This window comes from Ambystoma mexicanum, chromosome 2q (assembly GCF_040938575.1).
Source record: "Ambystoma mexicanum isolate Mex_15411 chromosome 2q, UKY_AmexF1_1, whole genome shotgun sequence".
In the NCBI taxonomy this organism is placed as follows: domain Eukaryota; kingdom Metazoa; phylum Chordata; class Amphibia; order Caudata; family Ambystomatidae; genus Ambystoma; species Ambystoma mexicanum.
This window is the reverse complement of record NC_090924.1, coordinates 295,058,656-295,083,411: the sequence shown is the minus strand read 5'-3', so window position 1 is coordinate 295,083,411 and position 24,756 is coordinate 295,058,656.

Sequence of the window (24,756 nt, the reverse complement as noted above, 5' to 3'; positions counted from 1 at the left end):
CATCGCTTTGGAATATAATTTATTCCTCCCTGTACCTCGTATTACAAAGTGTGTCATTACGGTATAAGGTGAAATGGTCCTGTTTGTTCAGATCTTTTATGACCAATGGTTTTTTGGTTGGTGGTCTGAGGTCACCTACTATCGTGGAATTCGGAGATCTTGGACTGGGTCAGTTGAGGGTGTCATAACTATTGGTGGGCTGGGTGGGGGTTGGAGGTCTGCAGATGGCTTGGCTGTGATGAATGTGTGGAACCAGAAGCCTGATGCTGTATTGCGGCCTTGCAGGACCCATTCCTTTTCGGGATAACAAGTCATTGCTACAGTTAAGAAACAAAGGGATGTTTCTATGAGAATTAGCAGCGCAGGTCCTTCTACTGTCAGCATCTAGGCCTGTTCAGGATTCTCCATCCGGCTTAAGTTTTGCGCGCGGCCATGCAGGACTGACTGCATCTACCATAACTACTAAATGGCATTTCTTTATATGTGTGCACTAAGTCTATACATCTTTAGTTCATGCAATATTGTGTTTTTCCAGGGTTTCTTAGCACAATCGTCTCCCCCCGGTACATTGCACATCTATCTATGGGATTCGGCTCACTCTAAAGCACCTCTTGGGATGGGAAAGGCTAATATCCTTCCCAACATTCCCCCCCTCTCAATACTTCTACAGTAACACATTCCTCCACATACTTGCGTTAATTTTCCCTCCTCACTGCAGCTTCATATGGTGGTATTCCCTTTATTGGCATTCATGCCCTACATACATCCCGAAGGCTTTCCCATGCTCACACATATTCTTTGGGAGTGCATGTAATGTAGATACGTCCTGTGCTAAATTTACCCATACTTCTTTATAACTTTCAAGGTCGGGGGAAGGAAAAATAATCGTCTGGTGCAGTCTACGTCATCTCCATAGGGTGTGGGGAACATGCAGGGGATAGGGTGGTCAGTTTGTATTCCTACCACACTCATATCACTTGTTCGAGTGCTTAGGATGTCTTATATCTTCAATAGCATCCAGGCCTAAGCCATGGTATGCATCACATTTGGTCCTACACACTTGCCTTTTCATTTTATCATGGCGCGATACATATCTTCTTGGTGACATACTACTGCTTACATTGTTGCTATTGCTAATATTTGCACTACAGAAAAGATTTTTAATTGTGGGGAATAATATTTCTAACATTCTGCTCATGTACACATTGTTGACACTATTATTACTTATTTGGGAAGTATTATACATATGTACAGTTGTGTTTCTGGCTTCATTTGCCAGTGCAGTTGCCTTAAGCAGTGTACTTCTGTTCATGTTCCCCTCTGCCCTCTCTTTTAGATGGCTTGAATAGATAAAAGATGTATCCCAATACATTCCTAGCATGACCATTAATATGGTGAATAGGATGGCAGTGAAGTGTAGGCCACAAGTGTATGACTATAACCTTGTAGAACTAATAACATATCGATCTCTATTCTGGACATACAATGAATAATTTGATGTTGAGCACTCCATGTTGTATACTCCTGTAGAGGGAACAAATATGTGTGGGGGAGAGGGAGGGACAGGGAGAGGGAGAGAGAGAGTTTCTTTTACTTAAAAGTGAATATGCTTGAAGCAGCAATGCATGTTTTATTCTCTTGTGACATGCAGTTACAATATTTATGTTGAGGTAGTTATTGAGAGGTATAGAGGTAGTTGTGTGGAGTTTAGGGGTAGCCTACGAACATCACAGAGGTGGATCCAATATTGAAGACACTTCAATTTTACTGCATGAGGGGTGGAAAATACCATTTCATAAGGATAATGGAACCTAGGGTTGTTCCATTTATGCACAAAGCTCTTCACATATATAATGTAATCTTACAGCAGTGGTTGGGTGGGCGTAGTATCTGTGGTAGGTTGCCCTGCAGGGCCCTGTGAACTTTCTGGGTGAGGGGGCACGATTTGTCGGGAGACATATTTGATCGCATATGCCAAGTTTGTTAAGTATTCCTTGAATTCTTCCCCCAGAACCTCTGCAGCTATATGGGCATCTCACGCCCTCCTGACTGGGGAGATGGGTGTGTGCATGTGCCTGCAAGTTACTATTTTGTGTGGTGAAGGTGATGGTCTTTACTTGGCTGATTGTGAAAACTGAACAAGGCCAGGGGCAAACAATGCACCCAGTTCTTTTTTAAGGTGGTGCAGAGTTTAGAGAGCTTGCTTTTGAGAAGGCCATTTATTCATTCTATAACATCATTTGCTTGGGGTTGGTAAATTGAGCACATCTGATGTTTAATGCCAATAAGTGCTGTGATCTCTTTGAAGAGCTCATTATAGTAATAGGTGCCGTTGTCAAGATTTTAATGTATCACACACGGCCCATCGAGGGAACACTCAGCGCACAAAAGATTTAGCAGTACATTTAGCACAAGGACTAGCCTCAACCCACTGTGAAAAAGGGCACACTACACCAGTTATCGTGACCCATTGAATCTTCCTCCCATGTCTGCGTAATTTATGTGTAACGCACAGAACGGCCCAATGGGGCAAGGCATGGTGCGTTGTCCAGAGTGTCATGCCAGTGCTGAAAGTTTGACAGGTGGTGCAGAGTATAAACCAATCTTCTTGAATGTCTACAGCAATGTACTGTTTGGAGATGTGGGATGGGTGGTGTAACTGGTCCAATGCTACTGCCAAAAGCTCTAGAGGCATTACTGCCCTGTGTGAGAAACCTGAGGTGTCACCATTGCTAGTCGATCCAGTTCCTTGGGGTGGACCAGTGAGGGAGGATCAGCTGGGTGGGGGTGTCCTTGGGGAGTGGGAGTGGGACACTGATGGGCGAGACAGAGTAGCCCCCTTCTTTCAACACCTTTCCCCATCCTACCAATCAAAATCCCCATACTGTCAAAAACCTTTGACTTAAGAACTGTAGAGAAATCAAGGGAAGTGAATCCCACATCGAAAGACACCAACAAGTGAACTGTGTTAAAATATATTGTAAGGCAGGAAAAATGCACTGTCCCACTTGTCCTTTGGAGTCCGAGCCCGGCCGAGGGAGAAACCAATAGACACTATAAAACAGAAGTACACTATCCCGATTGTCATTTGGGGTCCGACCTGGCCGTGGGAGATCCAGGTTGAAAAGTTAACACCCAAAGTGCCTGAGAGGTCTGCACCTGGAAGAAGGGGACCTAAGGGTGAAACCGTCACCCAGAAGCATTTGTAGAAATAGTCGAGTAAGACTCTGAGGGGTCAGCGCCCAGATGAGGGTGACTCATAGGTGAAGCCATCACCCCAAGTACTGTCGGAGGGGTCAGCGCCCAGAAGAGGGGGGCCCAGGGGTGAAACCATCACCCAAGTAGTGTCTGAAGGGTCAGCGCCCAGAAGAGGTGGACCCAGAGATGAAGCCATCAACCAAAGCCTTGGTTGAACAGAACTGTGTACTTGTTTGCTGGAACTATCAGGCCTTCAAGGGCAAGAGACATTTCCCATCGGATAATCTGATAGCTGGACCCGAACTGTTAGCTCGTACTGGGGAAAGCGTGAGTGTGTGCTGTGCTCAGAGGTTCCACCAATCCCATGCTCAAAATATGGCGAAGGAAAAACCTGACTACTGCATCCTGACATAATACTTGAGAACACTTCTTTCTTTATTGAAACTTATATCCCACACTTCTTTTTGCATTCAGCGTAAGGACTTGGCAATAGGTTTTTCTTAGTATAGGCCCTTTATTTTGACATGACATCACCAGGGCTGCCTTATTTTCATTTGATGGCCAACACTTGGTCCTAACGTAGATTTAGGTTTCGGCTAGGTGTTTTTCCACCATGAATTAATTGTTCAATAAACACCCTTGAACTGTGATCACTTGTGACTGTATTTACTTTTGTCACCATGAGTTCCTTACACTTGCCAGTGCATTCTTGTCTCAGGAGCAGGCCCGTGGGGGACTGTTTACACCATCTCTTGGACCATAATAGTTTTTCCTCCTTTGGTGCTTTTGCCTGTAGTTCAATCAATTGTGAGATGGGTAGCACTGTATATGCTGCTGGTTGTGGATTATGTGGTGACGTAGTTATGACATATTCTGAAATTACCGGGAAAGGAAGTAGGCCGCCATTTTGGCTGCAGTGTCTGCCACAGGCTATTTCATCAGTGCCACCCATGTGTGTGGCACACTTCACGACTGCCACCACAGAAGGTTGTGACAATGCAGAAATTAATGTGTCTAATAGTGCAGTATGTTGTACTGGGGAACCATCTGCTCTGCAGAACCCTCTCCTTTTCCATCATGAAAACCTGGCATTCACTGTTGTAAATGGTCACGTGGCATCCTTGTGATGCACATAGTGCCTTGCTAAGTGCTATGAGCTCCGCTGCTTGTGCTGAGTAGTGCACAGGCAATCTTTTCATTATTAATGTGTCATATTCTTCTCCTTTGATGTGTACTACTGCTGCGCCCATATGTCTTTGACCATATGTCTTTGACCTGTGTCCAAGTTGAATGTTGCTGACCCATCAACAAAGAGCACTTTACCCCTCTCTAGTGGACTGTTTTTTGCTTTGAGTATATCATCTTCGTCACCTCACAGTCATGTTGTTGCAAATCTTCGTCAGCACACACTTCCGGTACCGGACTGGCAAACTCTTAGTTGTGCTCGTGGGTGCCTTGGGTCTGACCTGGCAGAATGAAAGGCACCCGCGAGCACAGCATTTTGGATGCACAGGTACAGTTGATAATGGTGCCTGTGCATCCGATTCCCCATTCCCATTTGAGCCCTATGTGGCTGAAATGGGAATGGGGAAGAATTTTTTCTGGCGCCCATTTCTGGGCGCCGGAAAAAATGCAACTCTGGCAGCAGCCGCGTCTGTTTTACAGGCACGGCTACTGCCAGGGTTGTAATGAGCCCCCTATTGTCTTCAAAACGTTCTCCATGTGTCACTTCCTTGAGGGGCACGGTGGGATCAATGTGCATACAGTATGTTGCTGGCACCCTTGGCTGAAAAACATCACTTTAGCTAATTTGTTTTGTACCAGTTTTGCTTCCTCTGCCAGTCGCTTCTGAAGCATTTCTTTCTTGCGCTCTTTTATCCTTCTACATTGGTGCACTATAATGCTTTGAATTTCAGGTCACCCCTTTGCCTCAACCCCCACAATGTTGTCTAGTGCCTTTTGCACTTCCTTGGGTAGGCCTTGTTTGACAATAAAATAGAAAAAGGGCATTGACTGGTCCCACGTGTTATCCTTTTCTGCCCTCCATATTTCTTAGACCTTAGGAATGAATTGAGCAGCATCCTCATCATCACTCATTGTGCACTGCATAAAGGACTGTAAATATGGGTGTGTTCCGGAAAGCTCGCTGCAGTGCATCCCACACTTTCACTCTTATTTTATTGAAGGATGCTCCATCATGTGCATTGTTGCTCTGGGTTACTCCCGGGTAACCCGCCTTCCCCACACCTTGGCAGCCTGATCTCTGATAGCGGCCACCAATACGTTTTTCATTTTTCATGTTACCGATTGTTAGGGGCACTCCATCCGTTTGCTATTCGAGTGCATATATCCACTTCCCTGTGCCGGCCGTAAGGGCCAGAAGCACCTTTATTAGGATGTTTTGTCCATCTGTGCCCATGGCAGATAGTACAGTCTCCCTGTACCCTTGTGTATTAAAGGCATTTGCATTTTTAGTTTACTTCTCGCGCCCCATCTTCGCACTTCTCTTTTTCCTTGCTACTGCCATCCGGCAAAACCTTTCTCTCAACCTGCCATCCCATAAGCTCTCTACTCTAGGGGTGCATTGAGGGGCTCGCTCTGCCTCCTCATCCTCATCATCCTCAACTTCATCGAACGTACTCCATTCATTTTCGTTTTCCCTTTGGGAACCAACATTCTCATAACCCAAGCTGTCTGTTCCACTGTCACGCTCTACTCATATGCTTCTTATGGGCCTGTTGTCTATCCTGAATAAAACATCGCCTGTCTTCCACTCATATGTCCCCTGCTGTGCTGGTGAGTCTGCCTTAGTCACGTCATGTGCAGCCCGCAGTCTGACAAGTTCAGAGCGCATTGATGCCAGGGATAACTCTAGGACTCTTGAATAGATGTCTGCATGCGCTGCATTATCGGAGGGGAGGCATGTGAGGGCTGCAGGGCTGTCGCCGGGGCTGACACATAAGCTGGATACGTGTACCCCACCATGGGACGGGCTGCTAGATGATATATTCCCTTGTTTCCCACTGACGTCTTCCCATCTTTGCTTAGGCCTGCTCCCTTGACATCACTGTGAGCCCCTCCTTCTCATTCGTGCTCCACTGTATCCTCAAACATGTTGCAGAGGTTCAATATTTCCCTTTTGTTCTGTAATTGATTGCCTTTGTATTTTGCAGTCAAAAAGATGGACATGTGTTACAGAATACTTCTGTCGTAGGAGCCCTGCTTTGGCCATGAGCGGGGCATCTCCCATCCCCTTACCTCAGTCACACATTGATTGTGATATTTCTTGATTCTGTCACAGTACAATGGCAGGGCCTTGCATGTGTATTCTATGGGTGTTTCTCCTCCCATAGCCATGTTGGCCACGCTCTCGCTAGTGCTACGACTGTGCTAATGCACTACACAGTTGTACATATTTATTGTCAAAAACACATTCCATTTTTCCCCTGATTTTTTGTTGAAAGAAACTTAAAAAAATGCTCTTCCCCTTGCCCCCCTTCTTTTCCTTTCAATCTCCATATTTCCTTATTCACACAAACCACACTCTCTGCACACACTACAAACCACACTACGCCCCTCCGGGCCCTCCTCCCTACACAATAAAATACACAAATAAAACAAACTAAAATAACAAGCTGAAATAATAACCACTTCTATTCCTGAGACCTCTAATCATACAGGGCTCCTATGTATTTCCTCTTTTCTTCTTTGTTCAACAATATGAGTGGTGCCACCTTCTCCCCTCACTCAGGGAGGTTCCATACACTTCTGTTTTCCTTTCCTTATTATTCTGCTTAAAAATTGATAACGCCAAAGAACAAAATAAGCAACACACATGCCACACTCCAAATTACAATCTCTGCATGTACACACTGTTCACACCTTCCCATACATCTGTCCCCTACTTGTTATCGCTTGCAAGGCTATACACACGTGTGTGCGTTCACCCAAACCCCTCCTTCACAGGGTTCCAACAAGACTGGCGTGCCCTTCTCCTTGGAGCTGTACCCAGCTCCGAATAGCAGACAAGATTCTGCAAAGACGGCTCCTGTAAAGCCACTCAGGGATCCGCGTTTTTCGACTGGTCACTGTAGGTGGGCACGGCCTTTTGAGAGAGGCTGCCTGGATACCTCTGCAGGTGCAGGGGGCGCTGGGATCACATCGGGATCAGCAAATAAAAGCATACCCCTGAACGCTCATGCCAGAAAAAATACAACCCACTAGAGAAAAAAGGCCAAGCGATTTCTTGCAAGGATACCAAATTTTAATAACACAAAAAACAAGGTTGCCAGCAAAGATCTCTGCTGCTCGAGAATGTTCTGTTGAAAATGAGTACAAGCAGAAGGTTATAAAGCAGCACATTATCATCACATACAGTAAAAACATGTGTGGCTGGTTGGTGAGACCCTATACATGGGCCTGCTCAATAGGGGATGCCAGGCTGCAAATGACCCCAAGCACGTCTGTCTGTCTTCCATCACGTGGGGTCAGCTGGGCTCATCTCTCCAGGGAATGAAGGTCATGTTCCTCATGAGTAACTACTGCGGGACATTGCTACTCTATCATTATGGTGTACACCTGGGAAACTCAGGGACTGGCACAGGGGGAGGATCACGATCATGATGACCCACACATCATTTGCTCAGTTCATATCGCACTCTCCCACCCAAGGGTTCCACCCTCACTTTGGAATATAATATATTCCTCCCTATAACTCGTATACAAAGTGTGTCATTATGGGATAAGGTGAAATGGTTGTGTTCACTCAGATCTTTTATGACCACTGGTTTTATGGTTGGTGGTCTGAGGTCACCTGCTATTGCAGAATTCAGGGATCTTGGACTGGGTCAGTTGTGCGTGTCATAACTCCTGGTGGGCTGGGTGAGGGTTGGAGGTCTGCTGATGGCCTAGCTGAGATGAATCTTTGCAGCGAAGCGCCTGATGCTGTCTCGCGGCCTTGCAGGACACATTCCTTTTAATTGATAACAAGTTATTGCAACAGTTAAGGAACAAAGAGAAGTTATGGGTATAAGCAGTGCAAGTCCTTCTACCATCAGCGTCTGGGCCTGTTCAAGTTTCTCCTCAGGCCTACGTTTACCAAGAGGCCATGCAGGACTGAATGTATCTAGCATAACTACAAAATGGCATTTCTTATGTGTGAACTAAGTCTATACATCTGTAGTTTATGCAATATTGTATTTGTGCAGGGTTCTTAGCAAGGCCCTCCCCCACCTGGTACATTGCATGTCTATCTATGGGACTCACCTCACTCTAAAGCACCTACGGGGGTGGCAAAGCTTAATTTCCTTCCGAACACAGTTGACAATGCCTTTCCGCAGCCGCCCTCACATTCACACAGAGCATCCTTTCTCTGCTATCAACCTCCTTTTGAGCTTGCACCCCCAGCTGACCGTGGCACCCGATTGGTGTGACTGAGTGGAGGAATTTGAGGATTTCATTAAAGTTGTAGGTGACAAGCATGGACATGTTTTTTCTATTCACAAATTCAGTTGGCAGAGAAGGGAAATCAAAACTCATTGCAACCTGGATCAACAGTCTTATGCTACTCTGATTTCTGCTCTTAACAAAAAAACGGGTAGCCCAATGCAACAGGTATTATGAAAGATTCCCATTCACTCAATGCAGTCAAAGATATCAAGAAACCATGTGACTGAAAAGTAGGTCTACTAATCAGCCCTCTCTTTCATAAAGGCTCCCTGCCCAAATTATAGTGCACACATTTGACTTGCTGTAATCAATCTCCTGACATCTCCTAATGCCTGCTGTGCAGTGGCATAGAGGAGGTTCAAAGGTCACAGCTGCATTCCTGACAGCTGCTGGCCCACCAAGGGTATAGAGCACTATTCGTGGCTACCTTACGAAAGTATGCCATAGGCAATTCTGCCAAACTAGTGATGAGGGTCTAAAAGAGAGTTGTAGGGAAGCCTGCTCTTTACATCAAAAACTAACTGGTTGGGTGGGTTTCCATGTCTGACAAGGGTCGACGAACACAAATGAAGCAAGGAAAGTATGTGTAGTATCTTCTTTTTCTTGTACCATGTATTGCTCTGTGAAGTGCTTTGAATTAAAGCGCTATATTTATATTTACCCCAATGTATTCACCGAGAAGCTGCTATTGCGCGCTACCGGGGAGTCGCCATATTGAGCGTGAGAGTGTTCATATTTGGATAAATAACTCCTCATATAGGAGAGTTGTTGCATCAGAATATCAGCCAGGGAGTTTCCAAGCTATTGCACATTCAACCATTTTACCAGCCGATGATATTTACTTATATATGCTGTGAAGTAAGGGACCAGGTACTTTGACCAGAAACACAACAGAGACCACAGTATACTGTGTTATTATGTGACGGGTGCCCTACATGAGGGTGAATGATTAGGATTAACTCACAAGTTGATGTAAGGGAGAACAGGATACATAGACCAGCGTCAGAACAAAGACACACGGCGGAATGCAGTCCAAGGGGACTGGACATGTGCAAAGTCCCAAGTGCCGTGGAGCCCGGGACAGGATGGTCATGGGTGAGTGTTACGCCGGGGAGTAAAGAGTGCTCCTAGGCCTAGGAGTCGGGTCCTCGAGAGCGGATTTGAAGTAGTGGATGGTATTGATGTTTAATGCCGAGTGCAGTGATCAGAAACTCGACTATTAAGGCTTAGAACGCACTTGCCCATAGAACAGTTTCTTTTAAAGTCCTGAATTCCTTCTTTGAAACCATTCGTTCTCCCGCGTCAAAAATGTGAGCCTTTGGAGGGCACAGCTTTACTTTATCTCCATCAATATATTAGGAAATAACCGATTCCTTTTCTTTTTTGTGTGCCGATATGAATGCTAGACTGCAAAAACAAACAAATAAAAATGCCGGCAACATTTTAATGTAGACTTATGGCATGTGTCCTTTTGTATTGTTATAAGTAACACAATTTAAAAATGAAGTTTCCGGTGTTTCTTCTATCTCCGCTATCAGTCGCCCATTAAAAACCCAGAATGACTTGCAATCGTATATGCCAGCATCCCGAGCAACGAGCTTCACAATTCATCACGCTCAGAGTCTAAGCAGGGATGCCAATTGGGGGTTGCCAGTGGTCACAGCTGCAATTCCTGGGGATGCAGTTGCAACCCCCGGGTACTCCCTTGCGACCCTAATTATTTTAAAATAAATAAAGATATTTATTTATTTAATTATTATCATGTTTTAAACAGTAGCTCCTGGTGTAGCGGGGGATCCCACAGCCTCTCAGGTACAGGGGGCCCCACCACACCAGGTCTGGTGAGACCCTGCTCAGTCCTCACCCATCAGGTTGAAGGCTGGGCCATGGAGGCGCTCAGTAGGGGTTGGAGCTGACCATGACATGTGGCACATGTCACATGCCACGTTCAGCTCCAACCCCTTCTCCCTCGGCTTCCTCGCAGTTCACATACAGGAACCAGGAAGCTCTCGCTGCTTCCTGGATCCTGTTTGTAAGTATTATATTATCAAACGGTTATGTGTCACAGGTAGGGATCAAAAAGACTTCTTGCTCTGTGAATCTATAATTCCTATATACAAAAAGACAGTCCTATGTTTTATACGGTGTCGTTTTCGATTCTTCCCATGAAAATGGAATTCATTATCACAAAATGTTACTAGTCATCAAGTTCATAAAACAATCATAAAAATTATCATCATACATAAAACACATACATCATGTTAAAAACAACACAAGTAGAAGCACCTTGCGTGAGTACATTACAGTGACTTTTCAAGGATCTCAAATGTGTATAACGAATAACACTCTGATTCCCATGCCTCACTATTATCAGCCTATTTCATGTTGGTATATTTAAAAAAAACATGTTTTTAACATGATGTATGTGTTTTATGTATGATGATCATTTTTATGATTGTTTTATGAACTTGATGACTAGTGTTTAGTAAAATTTTGTGATAATGAATTCCATTTTCATGGGAAGAATCGAAAACGACACTGTATAAAACATAGGACTGTCTTTTTGTATATAGGAATTCCTGTTTGTAAGTAGCACAGGCAAGCCGAGAGTGGCCTGGAAGTACGGACCAAAGCTCCAAGAAAAAGGTAAGAAGGCTTAAAAAAAATATATGATGTGTCTTTTGCATGTGAGACGTGCCTGTCAGATGTATGTATGTGAATTTTGGGTGAATTAGAAGTAATGTGATGAGATGTCTGTTTTGAATGTTCTGGGTCGGTGGGTGTTTGTGTGCCTGTGTAGAAAATGCAATTAATGGATGTAAGAAGGTGTGAGTGAGTGACTGGTGGGGTAATGAGTATGAATGTCATGGTGTGTTTTTGAATGTTCTGGGTGGGTGGGTGTGTACCTGTGTAGAGAATGCAATGAGTGCATGTAAGAGAAGTGACTGGTGGGTGAAGGAGTATGAATGTGATAGTGTGTTTTTAAATGTTGTGGGTGGGTGTGTGCCTTTGTAGCGAATGCAATGAGTGAATGTAAGAGAAGGTGTGAGCGAGTGACTGGTGGGTGAATGAGTATGCATGTGTGTGTAGAGAATGCAATGAGTGGATGTTAGAGGTGTGAGTGACTAGTGGGTGAATGAGTATGAATGTGATGGTGTGTTTTTTAATGTTCTGGGTGGGTGTCTTTGTAGATAATGCAATGGGCGGAGGTAAGAAAAGCTGTATGAGTGAGTGCTTGGTTTGTGGATGAGTATGAATGTGATGGTGTGTGTATTTTTTAAATGTTCTGGGTGTGTGGGTGATTACCTGTGTAGAGAATGCAATGAGTGGATGTAAGAGAAGGTGTGAGTGACTGTGTGGTGAATAAGTATGAATGTGGTGGTGTGTTTTTAAATGTTCTGGGTGGGTGGAGGTGTGCCTGTGTAGAGAATGCAATGAGTGGATGTAATAGAAGGTGTGAGTGACTGGTGGGTTAATGTGAAGTGATGTGATGTGTGTTTTTCTAATGTTCTGGGTGGGTCGGTGAGTGGGGTCTGTGCGTGTGTAGAGAATGCAATTAATAGATGTAAGAGAAGGTCTCAGTGAGTGACTGGTGGATGAATTAATATGAATGTGATGGTGTGTTTTTGAATGTTGAGGGATGGCGTGTGTCAGTGTATAGAATGCAACGAGCGGATGTTAGGGAAGCTCTGAGTGAGTTACTGGTGAATGAATATCAATGTGGTAGTGCGTGTTTGAATGTTCTGTTTGGGTGGGTGTGTGCCTGTGTAGAGAATGCAATGAATGGATGGAAGGGAAGGTCTCAGTGAGTGACTGGGGGGTGAATGAGTATGAATGTGATGGTGCGTTTTTGAAAGTTGTGGGTGGGTGTGTGCCAGTGTATAGAATGCAATGAGTTGATGTTAGGGAAGGTTTGCGTGACTGGTGGGTGAATGAGTATGAATGTCCCCGGAGGATAGCTCACCGGCAACGTGCGCGCCTTGGAAGCAAGACGACGCAAAGCAACACAGGTTCAATCCCCCGGTCCGCACTTAGAAACCTCTCGGTGTTTAAGCCCGTTTTAAGTATGTAACTAAAACAAAAAAAAACAATTACGCAACTAAAAAACAAACAATTCCTGTAACGGCGCCTCGATGCCCGCAGGCTGGGTGAGCGCTTTAAAAATGCAAAATTAATAAATGTGATGGTGTGTTTTAGAATGTTGTGGGTGGGTGTGTGCCTGTGTAGAGAATACAATGATGTAAGAGAAGATGTGTGTGAATGCAGTGTGAATGAATGTGAGAGGGGGGTGTATGGGTGAGGGACCGGTGGGTGAAAGGGGATGCATGTCCTAATTTGTGTGTAAGGCCTTGGGCGACGGGGGATCACTGGAGCATTTCTGCCATATCCTTTATTCACTTTGCCTGCTTTACTGGTATTTTCGGGCAAAGCCAATTTCATGTGTGTCATTACCTGGCTAGACTGCCATTTTTGTGAAGTCAGTCTAGTCATTGCTTACTTTGGCATGACATTTATTACTCAGCACCTTTAAAAAAGCAAGCATGATAAGTATTGTAACCGCGCTAGACTGATGTTTTGGTGCAGCGGGCAGTATATATTTTACTGTAGCGTGGCCTTTTATTAACTGAGCATCTATGATGAATCAAGTATGACAAGTGGTGACTTTCATCTATTGTATTATTTTTCATGATTTGCCCTACAACCTACACAACCAATTGTTGTCCTTTTACCCACATTTTCACAGAAAGTGTGCTGTGTAATGCACCATTTTAACCCATTATTCAAAACATTTTCTCAGGGGAGGGAGAAGAATCCCATCTGAACCCACAAAGTTTGGGATCCCTCACTAGGCTCAGTCGCAATCGTATACTTGTGGAAAATATTTACAGCCTCCAAAAAAACACTGGTGGCTGGTATATATATGGACCAGGCACCCCCCTCTTCTTTCTACGCTACATGAAACATTTCAGCTTTGATTAAAAAACATATTTACTTCTTTCACTTGCAATAGTGCATGCCCGTGTAGCGGCATAATCATCATTGACGTTGCGCACACGAGGCTGTCCGGGCCAGCTCAGGTTTTGGCGTGCCCTGTGCTTTAAGGAGCTGGGGGGGGGGCACAGCATGGCTCACCATTGGGCACCACTGGGTCTGATGGGGTAGTGTGCAGTGCTGGCCTTTAAGTATGCCAATGAGTCCCAGGGTGAGAAGCAAATTGTGGGTGTTTTCAATTTAAAATAACTGTGTGGTGCCACAGATTTATTTGTGCAGCAATGATATTAAATTAAATGGTGGGGGCTTTTTAAGTCCTCTGGCACCCAGTATTACGTTTAGATAATAGAAACTATGGGTGGTCTTGGGTACATTGAAAGAACCTTTATCAGGTATTATACTCCCGCAAAGATAACATTATCAGGTGCATTCCCCTGTGTCCAATCAGAAAAGTCTAATAGGTTTCTTCTATTGTAGTGGAAGCTGGCTCATATATACATGTATAATCAGGGAGTTTTGTTGACACTTGTTGATACTAAATCCTGGTCATTGATTAATTTTCAGGCCTTGCTCGTGCATCATTTTGCTGCTGGGTAAACAGCAGTGCACGCCTCCCCAGGTCAGTGCTTTTTTGGCTTGTTTAACACAGCAACGCCATAGATAACAAGTAGTGTCCATTGATCTATAGATGTTTTATACACTAGCTGTAGCCTGCTTTAGAGATTTCAGTTACCTTGTTACAAGTACTGCATTATGTATGTTTTACAAGTAGACCCCTCGTCGAAACTGGAAAATGACATTCCCCAAATGTGTGATCGTGGACAAATCACGCCTCCCTCTGTGCCTCGGTTCTTATATCTGGCTGAAATGAAAGCACCTGGAAATACGGGTGCTAGATGTATCTGATTCATCTGAAGGTCGTTTGCTATCACTTCCCATGATGTCACTTGGGGCATGGGTCTAATGACATCACTTTCTGTGATGCCATCAGATGTCAAGGGTCATGTGATGTCACTTCCGCAACCACAGGCATTTTGGTGAAATGACGTCCCTGAGTGCAAGGTATTTAATCTTTAACACAATCCTATTTTGATTGCATTTTTCATTTTCCCCTTTAAAAACATGAAGTTGCTTTTAACTTTGTCTTGGGTGGATGCTGTGCTTCCTCAATATGTATGTATTTATTTATTTATATTTATATAGCGCGCAGACAGCACAGGGGCATTGAGGCACTGTTACTTGTAAGAGGTTACTTAGTTACAGAGGTACAGGAATGGTAGCAGTCGTTGATACATTATAAATACAACAGACATACACGCCTTATATTATTAAATGTCCCTCTGTCTTTTTTTACCACAGTTTTTTAAATAGATTAGAAAATATATTGCAGATGTCTATTGATCTAATGTGCTTGCCCCCTGTGATATAAGAATAAATGTTGCATATTTAAACTTCCAGGAAATACTGGATCTGCCTAGAATTAGAAAACAGTGTAATAGAAAAATTAGGAGAAACATTGCGCCAATCAACTTAGGAAAAGTAGATTTTTTTAGTTATCAAGTATCATTAAAAAAGGAAAAATATGAACATTTTTATTCATAAGTGATCATCGTCATTCCTATACAAAGTTGCAATTTTTTAATTCCATCATGATGTTGGTTATCTTGACCTGAATAACCTTGATGATCGTGAGTCTATCCTTTGTTTTCTATAATTTTGACAGCTGGAGTTTCCTGAATTATTAGTTTATATTATATCTGTCATTGATCTTGTCTGTAGTTGTTGAGATTTGATATACAGCTTTCTTATTCATAGGTGTATCTGTCTAAAGGTCATATATATATTTGGAGCTTCCTTTTCTCTTTTGTACATAGCAAAACAAATCTTCGTCGTTGCGTAATAAGGCTTCCTCGACACGTGTTTCGCCTAGCATAAATGGCTTAGCTGGAGAAATTGTGGTTTATTATTATGTGGTTGTTCTTCAAACATTCAGGGATGTTAATTCAAAAAACTGTTCTGCCTTGATTGCAGCACTTCTCAATTGTTCTGTTGTGGTGTTCCGTTTGGGCTCGCTATAATAGGGTAATATCTCCTGCATTAGTTTCACGCCACACCATTAGTTTCTAATCGCAAGAGGGCATGAAACACTCCTTGAATGTTTCTTCTTCTGAATTACTATGGATTCAATCCCTTAATAAGACAGAGACAATTCATAAATAGCGCAATTGGTGAGATGTTCTTTGATGAGCAGGGTCTCTACATCCTTCCAGAAGTGATGGAAGCAGGGGGCCACTGTTATATGGATTGATAACCAATTCCAGCAGGGTGCATAACAGAAAAAGCCTTTTTTTTCCTGTTTTACCCCCTTGCAAATCTGTGTTTCCAGTCTGGTGATGTTGTCTCGTGCAGATACAGTGGTGATTTGGTTATTACTGCTTTGTAGGTGATCTAGACTGTCTTGAACATGATGCATGCTTGAAGGAGTAGCTATTGGAGCTCCTTTCAGACTGGGTGATGTGTTTGAAATTTCTTAGTTCTGTGATGGGGCTTCATGCAGCATGCTGGAGAGCTTTCGGGATTACTCTTCCAGATCCAAGAATCAATGAATTAAAGATGCCTATGACCAAATACAGGCAAAACTGATATGATCCTCTTTGGCTGTAAGGAAAGAGGAGCACTCACCAAAGTGAGCCGTCAAATAAGAAGGGGCAACGCACTCCCAAAGGTGGGAACCCGTAAGTGATACTACATCAATAATCACTGGGATCATGGGCCCAAGTGCCGAAGAAGCATTTGGCTCGAACAAATGGTTTACCTAAACATCTCGTCAGCAATGCACCCGATCGGATGACAATCCAATCCGCCATGGAGTTCCCAAGGGGCAGGCACCCCAGTGCCAAAAACCCATTCAGCATTGACCCATTTTGCCAACCTAATGTAAATTGTTAGCGAAGGGAGACAGGACGGCACCATTGGTAGGTGTCATCCAGAGGTGGTCTTGCTTCCAGTAGAGCACCTCGCCATTGGGCCGTATGAAGACAATGCAAACTGGCACCAGTGCACTGCATAAGGATCAGGGATCTTGCAGTGACTGGCAAGTGATCTCCCTAAAGATGGGGAAGTTGTCACTCAAAGGTGAGGGAGGCCCTATGACCTTGCAAGCTATTAACGTTGTCTGTTGTATAGCCTATCTAGGTGCTTATTAACCTTTGGCTCTTCGTGGCTCAAAATCATTTTGCCTTCTTTAGTGAATGTGACATATAGTCTCACAACACGTAAGTGATTAGTCTTAGCTCAGTTTAGACAGAGCTCTAGAAGTGTGACTGCAGAGTGATGTATACTGATCACGGGGGAGTCCTCGATTATGACATTTAAGCAGAAAAGAAATCACTGTTAACTTAAGTGTTCATTTTAGCACATTTACAAGTAGAGAAATGTATGATGGCACTAGAGCCTTCATTCTACTGCGTTAGGCAAACGATGTATGTCCTCATTGCTGTAGCACTCCTTTTGGGTGGCTGTGCAATTAACATGTATCTATGCCTTGGTTTTTATTAATTTATTTTACAAAATGAAATGTGTTCTACTTCCAACATCCTCTACAGTCCGTTTACGGATAATAGAGGACATGGCCCAGCTGAGTTTTTGCCACCAGGCAATGCACATCTACCAATGCTTTACCCTTATTATGAACTAATAGAAGTAGGCGTTCCGATAGCAGCGAGTAGAGCGCTCGCTTTGACATCAGTGCACAGCCTACTGACACAGGTTCGAATCCCGGCAGGACCAAACTCAGGCTTTCATCCTTCCGAGGTCGATAAATGAGCACCACACACCATGGGTAATAATAAGCAGCGCTCAGATACCCGAGGGTTCGTAGCACTATATAAATGCTAAATTATTATTAAGGGTCCAATAAGAAGAGATCAATATAGGGACAGATACACAAGGATAATTTGTGTGAAATACAGAGACACATGCAAAGTATAGTGAGCATAGCAAATGGGGAAAATAAATTAGAAACATTTTCAATGGCCCTCATTACGATACCGGTGCTAAACCATGGCGCTATTAGCACCATGGTTGGTGCCGGTAGTGTAACGTGTCCGCCATGGTGAAATGGGGAAATACCACCCCATTCCAAGTATGGCGGGGCGGTATTTCTCCATTTCCACCATGGCCCTTCCCCATTCCCATTTTTGCCCCATAGGGCATAATGGGAATGGGGAAGGCGCTAAGTACGGTACCGCAAATTGCGGTACCGTAATTAGCACCAAGGTCCCTTTGCTGGTCCCTACTTTAGTTAAGGTCGGGTCCCGCAAAGGGACCTCATAATTAGGCGCTAAGTGGTTAACGGCGCTGCAGCCTTTTACGGTGCCATTAACCACTTAGCGCCGGGGTCGTAATGACCCCCAATCAGTTTTTAATATTAAACTGTAACTTCAAAATATGTGAAAAGTGAAACAATTGTTTGTATTTTGGCTATTAGGTGGCACTAAAACAGCACCTATCAGCTGAACGATTGCACTAGAATGCAGCTAGGAGGGAGATGGGTATGAGGAGGCACATAAAGATTGCAGGACTTGTTTTGTTATTTACCAACCCATCGAGTGCTCATGGGCATGCTACTCCCTGTGGCCATTCACACTCACTTCTTGGCCCTTCATGCCCAAAACACATCCTCTTAGGATCTCTATGAGCTAGTTCTATGAAGCAGTAACATCAACATTTTTGCTCAAAGTGGCTGCCAGTGTGTTTCGAAGCAGTCTTCTGTGAGTCAATGGCTTCACTGGAGTTGTTAATGGACTACTGGTGTAATAAAAATGTCTTAACCAGGCTTGCCTTCAGGCATCTGATTTATAAGCCTATGCACCCTGGACTGAAGCCATCTTAAAAACAAACATTGGCAAACCCAATAGCTTTGGCATGCGTGTAGGAATTAAGCATTTGCCAGGGGCGTCTTTTATATGTCCATTAACGGCCAGTTATTACCATTACAGCAGTCCTTGGAAATGCTTACCGCATGCCTACACGAAAGCCAAAACTGTTGGCATCACAAATGTGTGTTACCTTAGCACCAGGAAAGCTGATTTTAGGGGAGGAAACCCACGGAAAGCAGACTGACACCCAGGAAACACGTACTTCTGATATGCACTCATCAACACAATATGTTTCACATATGCCCCTCCCACTCTTCCATGAATGAACCCCCCCCCCCCCGCCCTCCCCCCAGGCCTTTTTCTTACAGAGTCGTGTGGCCACCAATAGTGCAATAGTGGCAGAAGGGTGCTTTATATTCACACACCCACCCCCCCCCCCACACACACACATACACACACTCACACTTGTTTGTGCAAGAGCACACACAAACACACATCCAGAAAAGCCTTGGCACTAATACTATGACAATGATGACAGGAGCAGTACTACATCATACACATTTAACACAACATACATATTCACATATACACACACATATACGTGTGCATATATTGGCACACAGCACAACATAGCCACATGCAGACGGACCTATATATATTCAAACACACACACACCCAAACACACAGGAGTAAACACAAACACACATATACAAATGGACACACATGTAAAGCACCCACTCACATACTTAATATATTCACACATACATCCACACAGACACACATGCACACAAAAGCACTTCACTCACCCCTTGAAACCTCTACGTGCTCACCAGACCCAACCATTGTGTTGGGAGTCAGAAATAAACTCAGTGCCTGTGCAACTGCAGGCCAGCGTTGTATTGATTCGTGTGTTGCTCCCTGTAGCAACAGTAACCGTGTTTACCAGTCATGCCAGTGCTGCCTGTTAAAATATTACATTGAGGTGGCCTCGAGTAATAAAATAAAGAAACGCAGCCTTGGAATCCGTGCAGCCAGCAGGCTCCTGCTGCTACAGTCAAGTGAAGCGAAGGCCGGAACTTGCTGTACGGACAGAAAGAAGCCAAAGAGGTGGCGCGCAGGCAGCAGCAGACTTATACTTGGGAACTGTAAAGTTAACTTTCTTTGGCTCTGAAATGGAAACCCATTTGAGCCTTTTTGGGAGATATTTTTGTGTATTTGGAGCAGATGACGTTTTCCTCGGCTTTAGCAATGCTGTGATTGGGTCATTTGCACATGCAGCTCCCACCCCCCCCCCCCCCCCCACCCCCCAGCACAATAGCCCGATGTCAAAAGTAAAACACATGCAGATATTGATGCCAGGGAACCCCCCGCAAGGCCCACGTTCCCTGAGTAACACATGCCTTTTTTTTTTAGACCTAATTAACTAGTGACTATTAAAACATCCGTGCAACCACATATTGTGTGTCGCGCCACTCTTTAGTAGCACCAGCGCACGTGCCATCCTAGTTCCTTCTTAGTAACAGGATCTCTGTACTGGGAGTGCCTGGTTCCTGCCTAAAACACCATAGAACTGCCACTGTTCCAGTATGCTCTCATTAATGCATAGCAACACTACAATAACACTACAGAGTCTTCCTGTGTGCCTGTCAAGTAACAGTGCCTGATCTAGTTCCTGCCCGGTAACACTATAGTCACACCTCATATAATAGTCCCCTTTCATTCTTGTCTAATAACATTAGAATCATGCATCTCACTTTCTAGTATCTCTTCCTTGGTTGATACTCGAATGCAGAATCGTTCTTCTTTTTTAAAATGGGCTTCGCAGTATTTGAGGCGATGATTCAGTGTCAACCTTTTCAGTTGACACTTGCCACACGCGGACAAGACTTACTAAATCTGCTGATTCCTAAACTGGTCAAGGCCCCAATTCCAGAGGCAGGCTGTCTCAGTAGCAGCACCACCATTCTGGAATTATTGACTTTGCAATTGATAAGACGGCCTGGGAAAACCCAAATATTATGTAGAGGCTGGGCAGCCAGAAACACTCAGACTCAATGACAGAACAAGTCAGACTGAAAGGCAAAGCCCAGCTTTATTAACACTAAAAATAAAGTGGGGACCTCATACATGCAAAATAATCGCAGCTCTCAGTGCTCTCATACAAAACAACACTTTCTATACCAAAAACACGTCAGAATGCCGACATCATGATACAAAAACCTATGAGGTGAGGGGTTGCCTATCTGATGGCTCCACCTGTGACCACCTCTAAATTAATGACAATAATAAACCACTGTTGTGTAGCTGGCCAAACAAAGGACGCACAGCGTTTTTATAAGTATGGACATGACATTTGCTGTGGTATTAATGTAGTTTTTGATAAGTGTTAATATGTTTATTCACAAAATGTATTGTCTACATATTATTTATGATATAGGCATGACTATAGTCTATAAAGATTAATACTCAAAATAATGTTACAGTGTTCGCATGTCTTCATTTATTTCTTTGTAAAACTGATGACAGAGGGCCTCATTACGAGTAGTGTGGTAAGGGATACCGGGCACCAATAAGGAGACCGGTGCCGGTAATCCCTTAGCGCCCTACTACGAGTTCCCTTAGCGGGTCCCTCCTTTAATGCCTGGTCTGACCAGGCGTTATGGACGGGACCCGTTAAGGGAAATCAGAGCCAATAACGGTAGCGCAAATTGCGGTACCGTTATTAGCTATTTCCCCATTCCCATTGAGCCCTATGAGGGCTCAAATGGGAATGGGGAATGGTTTTTTCAATGGGGACTTACCGGTTCCGCAAAGGTCGGACTACACCGGTAAGTTCCCATTGAACCAGACCGGTGCCGGTACCGTTATTGGAGGCAGTCATGGCGCAAATTACCTCCAATCTCGGAATGATGCCCATAGTTATGTTGTATGTCTTGGTTTCCTGGAGAAGGCTGCAAAAAGTAATCTGTAATTTAGTCATCATGTAGCATAAAGTCATCTTTGTATAGTGTTGTAATATCTGTGCATTGTAGTGAAATGCATTTATTGGTGTACGAACTATGGATGTTGTAGCCAATTCTTTTTTGAATTTGCTGATGCAAAAAATAGTTCATAATAACTTAAATGTTAAGTATTTTAAATAACAAAACAGAGGATTTTTTTCTCAATTGAGAAGTTTCTTTCCTCTATAGCATGATTAATGAACACAACTTGGTAATGGTTGTATAATTGGAGTACAATCAGTATTCGTTTAGTATCATTATGAGTACAAATGATAAATAATGTTGTATTTCTTTTGTTATGATGAACACCATAGTACCAATGCAGTGGTGATAGTGCATAGTATAAATGATCTGTCCCATTAATATTAACTGCATTTTATTTTTTTCAGACTTCATATATGGAAGCAAGACGGATGGACACAGGTATTTGGTAAGACTTTGGATAAATATATATGTGCAATGTTTATATGCACATACAAAGAATTGTTTATTTGTTTATAATATTATTGTTAGCCACGGTTACAATAATTTTCTCATACAACATGTAATTAGTGATGTCATCAGTAATGTGATCTGTGATGTCATAATTGTCAAAGGGGGCGCAAAGCTAAGGTGGCTTTAGCTAAATTTCAGAGGGTTTGTTGCATTACGTTCTCATCTTAACATCCCTGCAACTAAAGTATTTTCAGTGAATTTCAAGGGTTTTGTTACAAGCTATTGCTCACCTTAACTTCCCTGCAACTAAAGTGTTTTCCTTGAATAAATATATATATATATATATTCAGTAAAAAAACTTTGTTAACGGGACATTATGGTTAAGTTGCGCAACTAAAAACCTATGAAATTCAGTGAAAAAACTTTGTTAAAGGGACGTTATGGTTCCAAGTAAAACCGAAAAACCCCTGAAATTCGCCAGTTATGGTAAGCTAAGCAACCATAACTTGCACCACCACCGTGCACTGCTAAGCCTAACACCCAGGACATCAAAGATGACATCACAAATGTCATTGATGACATCACTGATGACATCACATGTCTGACTCCCCCTTTTTTCCTTTCCTGACATATCTAGGGCACATGATTTTCTTCAGTAACAGTCAGGAACTAAAAATTGTAAATTACTATATTCGTAGACTTATCCTTCAAGTATGTTCTTAGAATAATTCCCTTATGGTCCAGTCATATCATATGAAACATATACATAGGGGAAGACACAACCTTGAAAGACAGCAATCCTTTTTGTGCATTAAAATTATCAGTAGATTTATCAGCACTTTCTGATACTTTTGATGTTTTTTTATTACTGTACTTTCCCTGTATATGCTCATATTTTTATATGATGTTGTACTCACACTATTTTCCTCAGGGTCCAGACACATCATGTGATATATATAGATAGGGTAAGTAACAGCTTTGAAACAGAGCAATCATTTCTCTGCATAAAGGTATCAGTTAGGTTATGAACACTTTCTGCTACTATTGCTGTTTCTTTTTCTTACTTCAATTCCCTTGTATATATTCATATTTGTATGTGGTGTTGTCTCTTTGTGATTTGTCTATAATAATGCAATTATGTAGTAAGTAGGTTTTATTACCTACTTATCACAAGTTTCACTGTACGCAAAACTCTAATATGAAGACAGTTATCATTTCACTATTCAACATGGCAAGCTTATGAATATTGCACCTGCATCATGTATGCTGCACACAGTGCCTATGTTTCTACATGAGTACCTTAGTATGCTGGATTGAAGTTAATAATAGAATGCTATTTATATCAATCCATAGCTTAATGCACTTATTAGCACTTGATATTTATTCTAATAATCTTTGACACTTTTTTTTATTAACATTACACTAAGAATCCCTTGTACAGACTTTTCATGAAAGGTAAATGCACATGTGATGTCATCAGTGATGTCATCAATGACATTTGTGATGTCATCTTTGATGTCCTGGGTGTTAGGCTTAGCAGTGCACGGTGGTGGCGCGAGTTATGGCTGCTTAGCTTACCATAACTGGCGAATTTCAGGGGTTTTTCGGTTTTACTTGTAACCATAACGTCCCTTTAGCAAAGTTTTTTCACTGAATTTCATAGGTTTTTAGTTGCGCAACTTAACCATACCGTCCCGTTAACAAAGTTTTTTGACTGAATTTCATAGGTTTTTAGTAGCGCAACTCAACCATAATGTCCCGCTAACCAAGATTTTTTACTGAATTTCATAGGTTTTTAGTAGCGCAAGTTAACCATAAACTCCCTTTAACAAACTTTTTTCATTAGCATGCAGACAATATACAAAGATGGAGTGTAAAAAGCAATTTCTCAGGGATGGCTTTACACAGAATGTTGCAAAGTAAGAATTTATGCTCGTTCACAGTGAAGGTCAGCTGCTTCCATTTTTTGCTTGCGGGCCGGAGTGGCCCACGACTCGCACTATAAGGTTCTATTGTTTTTTGACCTTGACAGACAGGGATCATGCCAAAAGACTTCTTTTGAAGGAGGGGTGCAAAAACGTAAGAGACGATAAGGATGAAATTTCTGAAACGAAACTGCTTTTATATATTATATCACTATGAGAAAGATCGTTGGCACAGACAGAGTTGTAATTAAGGGACTGAATTACGCGTAGACAATGGAAAATGCCAATGTAATGTAAGTAACCCTTTAGATTATTTTATACCGGAATTTAAAAACAATAGCGTGGCGTTAAAGCCCGGTTAAGTTGTACTTGGCGGTTCAATGTGGCTTATTGTTTTGTACCGTGCACTATCACCGCCGAAGTGGTCCCCTGGCGCTCAGACGGCTCTGAAAAAGGCAGAGGAGAGAGGGTGAGTTAGTGGGAATAAGTTAACATACTCCGTTGCACTATCCTCGCTAGCAAATAGTTTCACGCCCTAATAAATAAAATGAATATTTTTAATGAAGATCGGCTCGTATGACTAATTTATGTTTTTAGAACAGGTACATCCTTCCCTACTGTCAATGCCACGATTTTCAGACCCCGGCGGAACGATTTTTTAACTGCCAGGTGCAGCTCCTATTAAACAACTTCATGACCCTCACCATTTTATGGGACAATCACCAAGGACCAATATGCCCCTACGCGGTACTAGCGGCTAGAAGCAACATACCAACCGTTATGGTGGTCTAATGCCTTGTTGGAACAGCCTTCCGATTATCAGTGCGACCACAGTCCTTCTTTTATCATAAACCAACACCCTGTGTAGCGCAAAGG